Source organism: Grampus griseus (genome assembly GCF_964374135.1).
Source record: "Grampus griseus genome assembly, chromosome: 3".
In the NCBI taxonomy this organism is placed as follows: domain Eukaryota; kingdom Metazoa; phylum Chordata; class Mammalia; order Artiodactyla; family Delphinidae; genus Grampus; species Grampus griseus.
Genome location: NC_139019.1, coordinates 9,324,074 through 9,336,186, shown reverse-complemented (window position 1 = coordinate 9,336,186; position 12,113 = coordinate 9,324,074). Strand labels below are relative to the sequence as shown.

The following is a 12,113-nucleotide window of genomic DNA, read 5'->3' as shown; positions in this document are numbered from 1 at the left end:
GGTTGACTCTCAGAGAAGGATCTTTCAATTATCCATGTTTCCACTGACCTTCTGTCTCAACTCTAAAAGTTCCTTGAAACTATGCTGATGAGCATATGCGCAGTTGCTCATTTAAGAAAATACATTACCGAAGCTAGAGTCATAAGTATTTGTTTATTCTTGGGTCAGGACTCCCAGCTGCAGTATGTTTTCCTTAACTTACACCCTTTAAGATTATTGTCACATCTCCTTTGTACTTAGCTAAATTAGAACTAGACTCCCAATTGTCTTTCCTTTTTTTTTTCTTTTTCCTTTTCTTTTTTTTTTTCCTTTCTCTAAGTGGAGGATTGTCTTTGTGGGGAAAAAAAAGTTGTCAAGGGTTGTGTTATGATAGTAATGTTTCACGCTAAACTAGCATGGGGTGGCTTGGTCAGGGAAGGAAAAACTGTTGTTATGCACATATTATGATGTGCAGGATAGTTTGGGGATGAGTGAAATAACTGAAAACATACCCTGCCATTAAAGTCAGGAACACCTGTGCTTATGTTTATGGATCATGTTTAAATTGGAAATGGCTGCAAATGAAAGGACTCAGTGTGCATGATGGAAAACAAACACCATGGTGCTTCTGTGCCTTGGCTTCCTTGCCAGTGGATGGATGAGGCCAACACAACTAAAGGAACACCCTGCTGTGTACTTACGCATCCATTTCATGATTTGAAAAGAATTGGATTCTACCAAGATTTGAATTTGCTCCAGCACAAATCCCTTGTCTTGAAGCGCTCTCTGTGGTGGCTTATCTCATTGCCAGAGAAACTCAGCCCGTGCAAAAGGTTGAGGTGTTGATGGCTTCGATCAGAAAGGAGATGGAAGCAATGCCTGTGCCCCATGACACTGTCTACCACAGCACGCCCTGCGCTTCTTGTGATATTTGAAGCTGCTGTGAAAGAAATGAAGGCTGGCTCCTCCCTTGCCTTTAGCTCTGCTTCTGACAGATGCTGGGTGTCACTCATTATGTGCCCCTGAGCAACATCAAAAATTTCTGTGTGAGCCCCATTTGGAAACATCAAAGGCAGATAAACTCTTCAGAATGTCCACAAGTTTCCTTTCCTGGTGAAGCTTTGGCTGTAGGAAAGATGCTTGGACTTGTTATACCTAGAAAACGTATGCCTCTTATTCTGCTCCTTTTGAGAAGAACAAAAGTTTGCACCCATTGTCAGATCATGACCCACTGTTTCCTCATCAGCATGAGCTTGTGGCCCAGACTCTCTCCTAGAAAAAATGCTGTCTTCTGCCATGACGCCATCCAAGCCATCAGAGCCGAATGGATTCAGGGTGACAGTGGTTGCTACTTCAATAGATGTTTTCTGCCTTTCCAGAGGCAGGGTCTTATTGTGCCCGGCTAAACTTCAGGCACGAATTTCACCTTTTTCAAAGAAAACTAGGTTGTCAAAACATTTAGACTGGCTGAAGCTCCTGGTTTCGGGCATTGCCACGGTGGACGCTGTTGAAAAACAACAAGCCCGTTGGCCAAGCTCCCCTTCCAGAAAAGGAAGTCCGAGGCAAGCATCTAGGAGAGCAATCCAGCATGGAAGGAATTGCCACTGCAGGTCAGTCTTTAGTGACAAAGCCTTCTAAATTTCCACGCTGGTGGAAACCTGGGGCCGCCTGGAAGCCTGCGAGGCTCGCTGACTTCCATTTACGCAGAGCAGCAAGGTGCAAATCTAGCCAAAGCTGACTCCACTGCCTGAAGAAAAAAGTCAAATGAGGCAAACGGATTCACCTCCGAGAGGCTTAGAGAGTCATTTTCATCTTCAGCACTGGCCATGGTCAACTGCCAAAGTGAGCTGTGAGAGCTGGGATTCCCCCGGCTCCTGCAGAGCTTTGAGGATACACGATTTCAGTACCGCCAACCCAACTGAACTTCAAGGTTATCCAGTCCTCCATTTCTCTTATGTGTTATCCTCTTTCCTCTCCTCTGAGAGTCTTGGACTCGGCTTCTGTGCACCGGTGCCGAATCGAATCTCAGAGACAGAGTTTTGGGCGAAGTAGAAAAGAATAGCTTTACTGCTTTGCCAGCAGGCTCCTGTGTGTCCCCGTGCATCCTAACCCAGGGGGATTTGGTGAGGAGTTTTATAACCATAGTTCAAAGGTGGGGCTGCTGATAAGATTAGGGTGTGTGCAGGGCCTGCACTCCTTTCATCTGGTCTCAGGTGATCTTCTTGATGAGCTTCTCTGGTTCCTTTTAATCTGGCCTCAGGTGGTCTTCTCTAGAATGAAGAATGCTGACATCTTCTATTTATTGGGGGTTTTAGTTCTATAAAGAGCTCAAAAGGGCTTCCCTGGTGGCGCAGTGGTTGAGAGTAAGCCTGCCGATGCAGGGGACACGGATTCGTGCCCCAGTCTGGGAAGATCCCACGTGCCGCGGAGCGGCTGGGCCAGTGAGCCATGGCCGCTGAGCCTGCGCGGTCCGGAGCCTGTGCTCTGCAGCGGGAGAGGCCATAACAGTGAGAGGCCCGCATGCCGCAAAAAAAAAAAAAAAAAAAAAAAAGAGCTCAGAAGATATCGTTCTGTGTATCCCTTGAGGAACCAGGACCTGCCCCAAGGCTGCACTGTTGTTTCCTGGCTGATCCTCCCTTGTCTCTCTGTTCCCTCCCTTGTTTGATTAGCAAATGGTTGAGTCTGCCCTTTGGGACCCAGGGAAGATCATGGAAGCTGCCGTCCGTTCCCTACAAACAAGGAACGGGGCCGTAGTGGGGAGGGGGCGACACAGAAAGGCTTCTGTGCCTAGGAGCCCCACAGGGTCCTGCTTGGTTTCAGTCTCTGTCCAAGTCTGATGAACTTTCTACTCCAGTAAGCCTTTCTCTGTGAGTCCAGGCCTTTCGCTCATTCCTTAGTTGCTCACTTCTCAAATGTTTTTGAATGTCTATGGGCATTGGGTGTGTGCTAAGCCCTGGACATCTGCACATGCAGGCTTGGCGGTCAGCTAACCCACACCAGCACAGCCACCTTGATGCTTCTGCCAGCGCCTGCTATAATGGTTGGGGACACTGCTGTGAATTGTCACACCCTGGCATTACTGGCTGCTAATCATTAAAAGAGATGTCCTGGCAAACGTGTCCATGTTTTAGAAGCTTAACTAGATGAGCATAAAAAGAGGTGATGGCGGGCTTCCCTGGTCGCACAGTGGTTAAGAATCCACCTGCCAGTGCAGGGAACATGGGTTCAAGCCCTGGTCCAGGAAGATCCCACATGCCTCAGAGCAACTAAGCCCGTGTGCCACAACTACTGAGCCTGTGCGCCACAACTGCTGAGCCCATATGCCATAACTACTGAAGCCCATGCACCTAGAGCCTGTGCTCCACCACAAGAGAATCCACCGCAATGAGAAGCCCGCGCACTGCAACGAAGAGCAGCCCCCGCTCGCCGCAACTAGAGAAAGCCCTAGAGAAAGCCCATGCACAGCAACAAAGACGCAATGCAGCCAAAAATAAATAAATAAATTTATGGAAAGAAAAAGAGGTGATGGCTTTGGAGGGTGGAGTAGAGGGTAAAAGGATCACTTCACTTCTGTTGTCACAAGGACCCTCCTCAAAACCTTTTTGGAACTAGGTTAGACACTCGTGCATGAATCAAAAAAACAGTGATTCAAGCGTAACAACTCTGCCCATTACTTCCTTTGTAATTCTTCAGCAGACCTAATCGTTCAGCAAGGAATAAAGACATCCCAGGCCGTCTCTAGTACACGAAGTTTTTTCTGTTGTATTTTCCTTCCTGCCTGTTAGTGAATTTGTGAAAATAGATGTGCATTGAAAAAAAAATTATAGGGGAAGGGAGGGTGACAGACACTTTGAATTCCTCTCTAGATATTTACAAACTAGTATGTTTTGTAAACAAATATTCGAAAGAACAATTTTAGTGATTTAAAAAAAAATAAAGCATGTTTATAAACCAGACTTTAGATTAGACTTAAGCTCTGTATCCAGAAGGGTCGAGAGCACCAAATTATAAACAATAAAAGACTAAAAGAACTAAATGACTTTGCAGAACTTTACATTATTTACTGAGTATTCCTTGGCAAACAGTTTGAACAGTAATAAAATGTTAAAAATTGAGCTATTTACATGCATTTACATTCAACACATAACCACGCTTGCTTAAAAAAACAGCTGCCTGTTTGCACTTCAGTATCTATTCATAGCAGAATATATTTTGCCACTGCCTGTTAGGCCTTGCGATAAATAATTTTCTTCCTATGCAATAATTACTATGAGATGATGATCAGAATTTTATTTAAATCCAGTTGAAGCTATTTCATGCTGGCCATTACTTGAAATGTTCCTAAGCAAATAAACTTTGATTAGAACTGCTGCCTGTCCTTTGGGCTTGACTAATACAACTTTTCTCTCCCTAAAGATGGAAATAACCTAAATTTTCAAATGCCCGACTAAAGATTTCAGAATGCTTTACAAATCATAATAAAACAATCTTTATTAAACCATAACACTTAAAAATAAGTTTTATTTCTGTTGAAAGCAAGTGTCCTTAAGAGTTCTACTTCTCCAAGAGCGGAGTATATTTTTTTCATTTTATGCTTTGTGTTCCCAAATAGTCTTTTCTTTTAACTAAGGAGACAGGCCTCAGTTTAACTATTTTACTTACTGGCATTAGGTCATTTGATTTAACGCCTAGTCTCCAAAGGGCTCCAAAGTTGAGTTATATGCCCTCAAAATTCATATGTTGAAGTCCTAACCCACAGACCCTCAAAACGTGACTCGGATGTAATTAAGTTCGGATGCTAGAGTAGGATAGGCCCCTAATCTGATATAGCGGATATCTTTATGAGAAAAGGAAATTTGGACACAGACACACACAGGGAGAAGGCCATGTGAAGATGAAGGTGGAGATCGAGGTGATGTTTCTACAAGCCAAGGAACATCAAAGATGGCCAGCAAACCACCAGAAGCCAGGAGCAAGGCATGGTCAGATTCTCCCTCACAGCCTCCAAAGGAACCAAACCTGCTGACACCTTGATCTTGGATTTGTAGCCTCCAAAACCATAAGTCTGGTAGACAAAGTGTAAATATTACTAAATATTTTCTCTACTGCCGATGGAAACCAGGTTGGAGGCATTACTCTGTGTCTGTTAGCCAGTGGGCTTACTATTTCAAAAGAATTCTGGGGTGTAACAAACACCCTTTATGGAAGGAGACATTGGAACAGAGGAGAAGCATTTTCCCCACTAGCATCCTCCAGCCTTTTTTTCTTCTCTTATTTTATTTGTATTGTCAGCCAGAGGCATGGCTCATCTCTCCAAAGCAGGAGCCAAGCATCGTCAAAGTAGCCTTTCTTGCATCTTCCTGGGGCTTTTTGCTCTTCACCTGGGACTCCTGGTGGGCATTTTATAAATTATACCAAGCGGCACTGAAATGGGTCAGAATAGCACATTATTTAAGTCAATCCAGGGTCACTGTCTTCCTAAGATTTAAAATTAAAATCCAGATTTATTTTTTATCCCAAATAATGTCCAGCCATGTTATCCAACATAGCATATCAGAGGTTTTGCAATAATGTTAAGCATCATCATAAAGATAAAAATGAACAGAGACATTCAAGTAATGAAATGCCAGCAATATAGAGATGCTTTGAATTTTAATATAATCCCCACCAAATACCAAATTCCCAAGGAGAAATTAAAAATCAAAGTTTAAATCCACTTTCATGTTGAAGTCCAAAGACATTAAAGTTCAAAGGAATTAAAGCCAAAAAATCAATATCTCTTGCCATTGTGTGTTAAAGTTCAAAGACCACGATTCTTAAGTTAACTAAAGTGTAAAAACCATCCTCCCCAACTTCTTTATTCTGCACAGTCTCTGCCAGAAGGGTTCTCTGGGGTTTGGTTTCTTCAGCAACAGGGGCTACCTCACACTGGAACTGCTGACATACTTTCAGGGCCCTCAGAAGATACATTATTTCAGTGTCAGCTCCCACTCTTCTCACTGTTTAAGGATGTGAACCCTGGCGTGTGCCCATCACCTTTAGGAGAGAAGCCACCCTCAGCCCTCAAGAACGGTTATCCCAGACACAGGTGGGTACCCAGGACCAGCCGGAGTCAAGACCATGGCAGTCACTTACTGAAGTCCGTATTGATTACCTATTGCCACTACAACAAATTTCCACAAATTTAGCCCTTAAAACAATGCAAATTTATTATCTTCCAGTTCTGGAGGTTAGAAGTCCAACACAAGTCTCACTGGGCTAAAATGGCTAAAATCAAGGTGTCAGCAGGACTGTGTTCCTTTCTGGAGACTTTACGGGGGGCAGGCCTTGCCTTTTCAAGCTTCTAGAGGCCATCCACATCCCCTAACTGCGACCCACTTCCTCTGTTTTCAAAACTGGCAACATGGCATCACTGATGAGTCTTCCACAGTCACACTTCCCATGACTGCTGCCTGGAACGGTCCTCTGCTTTTAAGGACCCACGTACCTAGACTGGGCCCACCGGCATCTCCAGGAGACTCACCTCATCTCAAGATCCTTAAATTAATCGCAGCTTCAGAGTCCCTTTTGGCATATAAGGTAACATATTCACAGGTTCTGTGGACATTGTTGGAGGACCATTATTTTGTCAACCACAGTATCAGAGGAAAGATGAGTAAATGAAGATCTCCTTGGATTCAGTGAGTCCGATGAGGCCAGTCTGGTGGTACCCAGCTTCCAGAGTCCACAATGGGTGAACTTAAATTGACTCAGGAGAAAAAAATCCCAGCCAAAGGTTCATCTAGGTGTTATGCATTCATGCATATAGTCTCCTCTTTGGGAAATTGGAATTGTATACATTGCTGCCATCTTGGAATATTGAGATGCCTTCACCAGGTGTGTCAGCTGGGGTTTGACCAGAGAAGCATGAGCAAAATGAGTGGTCTGGAGAAAGGGATTTATCATCAGAATGAGACCTGACATCCCAGCAGGAGCTGGTGAAGGAGTCTGCGGAAGGCTGTACCTCTGTGTCTGGTGCTGGGGCTGAAGTTGACGTAGGTCGGCAGGTAAAGATGAGGAAGGAAAGCTGAATATGAAGCAGGGGAGAGCGAGGGCCAGCGGGCACCCGTGAGGATAGCCTGGCGCCCTCTTCCGCCTCTCCTTGGCTGCATGCTGGCTACGTGAGAGACGCACGAAAGCTGGCGCCCTTTGCCGTAGCCCTTTGCCTGGCCCAGGACGTGGGGAAGCATGGTGCCCCCCGCCCTCCAGAGCTCACCGCCTGCTGCTTCTCCGAACCTTCCAGATTGCCTGCAGATTTCTCCCCTGACAACCTCAACCTGGAACGTGCAGGGAAGGGAATTCTGGGAGGCGTGGCTGCAGCTCTGCGGGGTGACACAGCATGGACCCGCCACAGCAGGTGTCACCAGAGGGGACTCCTTTCCCTTTCTACGTGCTTGAAACCTTTGACTGTTAATTTCCTCTTTGGGAGTTGGGTGTCTCAGCTCTGCGCCGAAGGCGTGTGTCCTGTCTGATGACATGCCTTCCACGCCCACTTGTTCACAGATGTCTCTCAACCCTGTGCCACACAGCTCTTTCCCTGCTTTGTATTTTGGAATTGTGAAATCGCCTAGCTGCAGAATCACTCTCCACAGATTCCCAGACTGAAGACACTCTTTCTTTTTTTTTTTTAAGTTTTTTTATTTTTTGATGTGAACCATTTTTAGTCTTTATTGAAGTTGTTACAATGTTGCTTCTGTTTTATGTTTTGGTTTTTTGGCCACGAGCCGTGGGGGATCCTAGCTCCCCGACCAGGGATCCAACCCGCACCCCCTGCATTGGAAGGGGAAGTCTTAACCACTGGACCGCCAGGGAAGTCCCTGAAGACAGTTGATGTCGCTGAAAAGGGTGCTTCCAGGGGCACCTCTGCTCTGTGCTGCTCAAGTCTCTGTCTCTGTTCGTGTTCTGGGCCCTGAGATCCACGTCTTCCTTTTAACCTCTGCGATGGGATGCATGTCTGTGAAGCATTCCCCTCTGCTCGTGCCCCATACCTTTCAGGAGAACTCAGTTGAGTTTCCACCTGTTACACCGGCTTCCTCGGTTGGACGCTGCTTCCTAACTTGCGTAGGGAGAGAACTGTTTGCTGGAATTGAGTTCTGCGTTCCCTTTACTTTCCCTTTGCCCTTGAACCTGAAAGCACTCTAGCAGCGACGTGCTTTTCTAACATTCCTCTAGATTCCAGAACAGGAGTTGGCAAACTTTTTCTGTAAAGGGCCAGATGGTGACTGTTTTAGCTTGTAGGCCATAGAGTCTCTGTTACAACTATTTAGTTCTAATACCGGGTGAAAGCAGCTGTAGACAATACGGAAACAAATGGGCGTGGCTGAGTTTTAATAAAACATTATACATAAAAGCAAGTGGCTGGCACCCAGGTCATAGTTCATAGGACCCTCTGTTACCCCGTCTCTTCCGCAGCCAAGTTCTAGATGCAATAAAGAGGGAAGCTGCCTCATCCACTCCTTACTCTAAGGGGTCAGGTTGGAGGCCAGGCTGCAGGTTTGTTTGCCCAGCAGGTTTGCTAATCCAGAAGCTCGGAATTAGGCAGAGGTATCCACCAACGCACAGCTGCAGAGGGGCCAGGGCAGCCTTCCTCCCCCGCTACCAACCTCCAGGGACACGTCCAGTGGAGCCCAGGGGAACCAGAGTTCCCCGTGGCCACTCATTCCCAAGAGGAAGAAGGACAGAGCTGATCGAAGCCCTGGGTGCCCACTGACTATTTGAATCAGTCCCTCCACTCCCAGGGGAGGAATGAGTGAGGGGTGTGGGAGAAGACTGTTTTACATTCATTGTGCTCCATTCAGAGAAAGGAAACAACAGCCCTGGGGAAGAACCATTCCCCACCAACCCATGGCTGTGAATTCTAATGGATCCCTGAAGGCGAGAAGAAATCAGTGTTTGTGCTTCGTCTGCCTCTTGACCCCAGCTCGTCTCCTAACCAACTCTGTATCTCACACATTTTTTATAGAGATGTCTGCTCTTATCCTCTGTCATTTTAACCATTTTAAGGGTTACCTCTCTCTATAGTAGATTGCCCAGTTATATCCAAATACAAAAGACAAAAGCAAACCTCAACACTAGTTCTGATTTCTGATTTCCTCTCCAACCAGACCTAATCAAATTAGGAAATTTAGACCATTAACTTCTTGCCCACCCCTACTCTTAGTCCTAGGCATTGAAGGAGGTCTGTAGGCCGTGGGTCTAATTTATTCATTAAACAGATGCTTCTGGAAGTGTCTACTATGTGGCAGTGAGGTTTAGGTGCTTGGCATATAGGAATAAGTACCCAGGTACCTTCTAACCAGAGACCATCTCTAGGGTACGGCACTCCTCCTAGTGGCCAAGATGGTGGTACCTGTCCTCCAGGGAGCCGGATGGAGAAAGAGAGAAAAAAAGGGCACGGTTGGGAGAGATCGTGGATTTCAGTTGATTTCAAAGTAAAGAAGTGAACTATAGCAAGACTTTAAGTGTAATTTCAATATGCATCAACAGAACCACTGCAGAATGTTTCAAGCTAGGAGCTCAGAGGCCTGCCCCCGTAGAGCTTATGTTGCAGTGGACAAGACAGACAATAAACCTGTAATTTCAGGGAGTGGCAAGTACCGTGATGAAAAATGAAGCCGGCTAAGGAGATCAGAAAGTGATGGGAACTTATTACTTGGGATGAAGCTCAGCTTAAAAAAATGAAAAGCCCCAAATAAAGCTGTGTTCACGAAGATGGACATTTCTTTTTCTCTCTCCCATAAATGAAGTCTGAAGGTTGTAGGTGATAGCACAGCTGTGTCCCATAGTCTTCAGAAACCCAGCCTCCATCCAGTCATAGATCATATTCTTCAGGGTGTGGGTCTCTTATTAACGACCAAGGTGGTGGCACCTGTGTTCCAATGAGCTCGACATTTTGATATACAGTGTTTTAAAGGAGTTTATGCTTCTTTGTGTTATGGTAAGATGAGACGTTGACTATAAATCAGTTCTACAACCCGTCTTTATGACACGTTCCATAGGGTAGAACACCAGAGAATGTATCCAAAGCTGTCATGTCACAGTGTTTCCTGTGTATTACATTCTTCCTGCTCTTCAACGTGCCTCACCTAAGAATCAGGGTATTCTCTGCATTCTTGTATACCCGAAAGGGATGAACAAACGTTCCTCAATACCCACCACTTACCAATCGTTGTGCTGGGTCCCCTGAGCCTGGAATTAAAGGAGTTGCTCAATGTCACCGCTGGGCTCTGGTACATGCCTGGGCCTCTATTTCCAGTGCCCGTCTGCTTTACAACAATGATTTCCCAGTCCCCACCCCCGGCAATCAAATACAGATTTCCAGGCTCAGGATCTCTATGGTAATAGCCTGGGACTCCACGTTTTTAATAAAATCCGACAGCAGTTCTCATGATCATGGATGTTTCAGGAATATCACTTTCTATTCTCTCCAGGCCAACAGTTACCACTGTGGGTTAGGAGGCATGGATGTATTTTGAGAGATACCAGAACAGTGTGTTGCTAATAGTAACTGAGTTATGAAAACATGTGGCTCATTTATCATGTTTTGCAAATTAGAAAGAATTTGAGGTTACTGCTTATTCTAATGTGCTTGCCCATGTGAGAGAGAAACAGTGGGGTGACTTCTAACAGACATAGCAGAAATTGCCTATAACAGTTCCCTAACTTACAGCCTGCAGTAAGCAACTGTTATTGCTGGTACTGTGAGCTGGGATGGGGCTTGCCGTTGTCACAGCCATCTACTTCCCTGAAAAACCTTTTGGGGTTTCCTCAGTACCTCTGAGCCTACCGCATGAGTGCATCCCATTTTCCATGCTGCCGAGGTAACGTGTTGGATGTTCCCAGACTGTCTGAGGTTGTCTTCATTTCTCACTGCCATGATCATTGGTTGCTGATGACGTGAAACATACCCATGGTTACCTACAATTAAGTTTCAGAGCACGCCAGCATGTCGGAAAGGTTCAAAGGAAAGTATTGCCAGGGGCACTGTGTCTTGCTGTGTTTATTTGTCCGGTTGGAAACGTACAGTGTGTTTTACTCGTTAGGTCTGACAGTGCATAACTGATTTGTGGCTCTACTTTGCAACCCACGAGATACAAGTTAATTAGAAGCACTTTTCCCTAATTATATTTGAGAGTTTGCTCTATTTGTTCTACAATTATCACAAAAATTACATTAACTAGTGTTAACGAACACACATCGAAATCCCCACCGCATCCTGGAGGAGAGGAGAGAATTAAAGAATGTCTGCATCCCCAGCCCAACACCTGGTTTCCTTCCCAGTAGATGTTTTTATTTGTTATTCTCCACGAAATGGTCAAAACAAACTTCCTCCCTGGTTGTCCCTTAGAGCAACTGTCCCCAATCTTTTTGGCACCAGGGACTGGTTTCGTGGAAGACCATTTTTCCACGGACCGGGGGTGGGGGGGGAGCGGGATGGTTTCGGGATGATTCAAGCGCATTGCATTCATTGTGCACTTTATTTCTATTATTATTACATCAGCTGCACCTCAGCTCATCAGACATTAGATCCCAGAGGTTGGGGACGCCTGCCTTAGAGGATGAAGCTCAGCCTGGCAGGGAGAAGCTTCGGTTTGGGTTTGCGTGCACTAAATTATCTTCACAGAGCGACTTTCTCTTCCAGTGGGCTGCCCATCGTGACTGAGGGTATATTTGCCATCACGGCAGCTGGGTGCCATTGATGAGGTGTCCCCCCCCTCCCCCCATGGGAATGCCCAGAAGAAGAATCTCTGTGAAATGATTTCTTAACACAGGGACCTGTATCATAGAGACCTGTAATCCCAGAGAAATAAGGAAATTGTCCTTAGCAGGCAGGCTTCCTGTCCATCTTCTTTCTTTCCTGTGTTCTCCAGTGTATACCTGAGCAACACTGTGTGCAAGGTCAAGTGGATGATATAAAATATAAAAATGATGTAGGTATGAGCTCTGTCCGCAAGGAGTTGTCAGTCAAGTATGAGAGAGAAGACACATGGGTACAAAGTAAGCACCGAGAAAGAGCCATAAGAACTTGCAGGAGCAAAGAGAATTCTCAGTCGAAGAGATCAAGAAAGACTTACTGAGGAAAGCAGTGTTTGAAC

General features: G+C 45.6%; 1 protein-coding gene across 2 annotated transcripts in view; it reads left to right on the top strand.

The window, feature by feature from the left end:
* CTNND2 (catenin delta 2) overlaps positions 1–12,113 on the top strand; it is a gene marked incomplete at its 5' end in the record, with an annotated part of 935,921 nt that overhangs the window by 714,341 nt on the left and 209,467 nt on the right. The window lies entirely within an intron of this gene.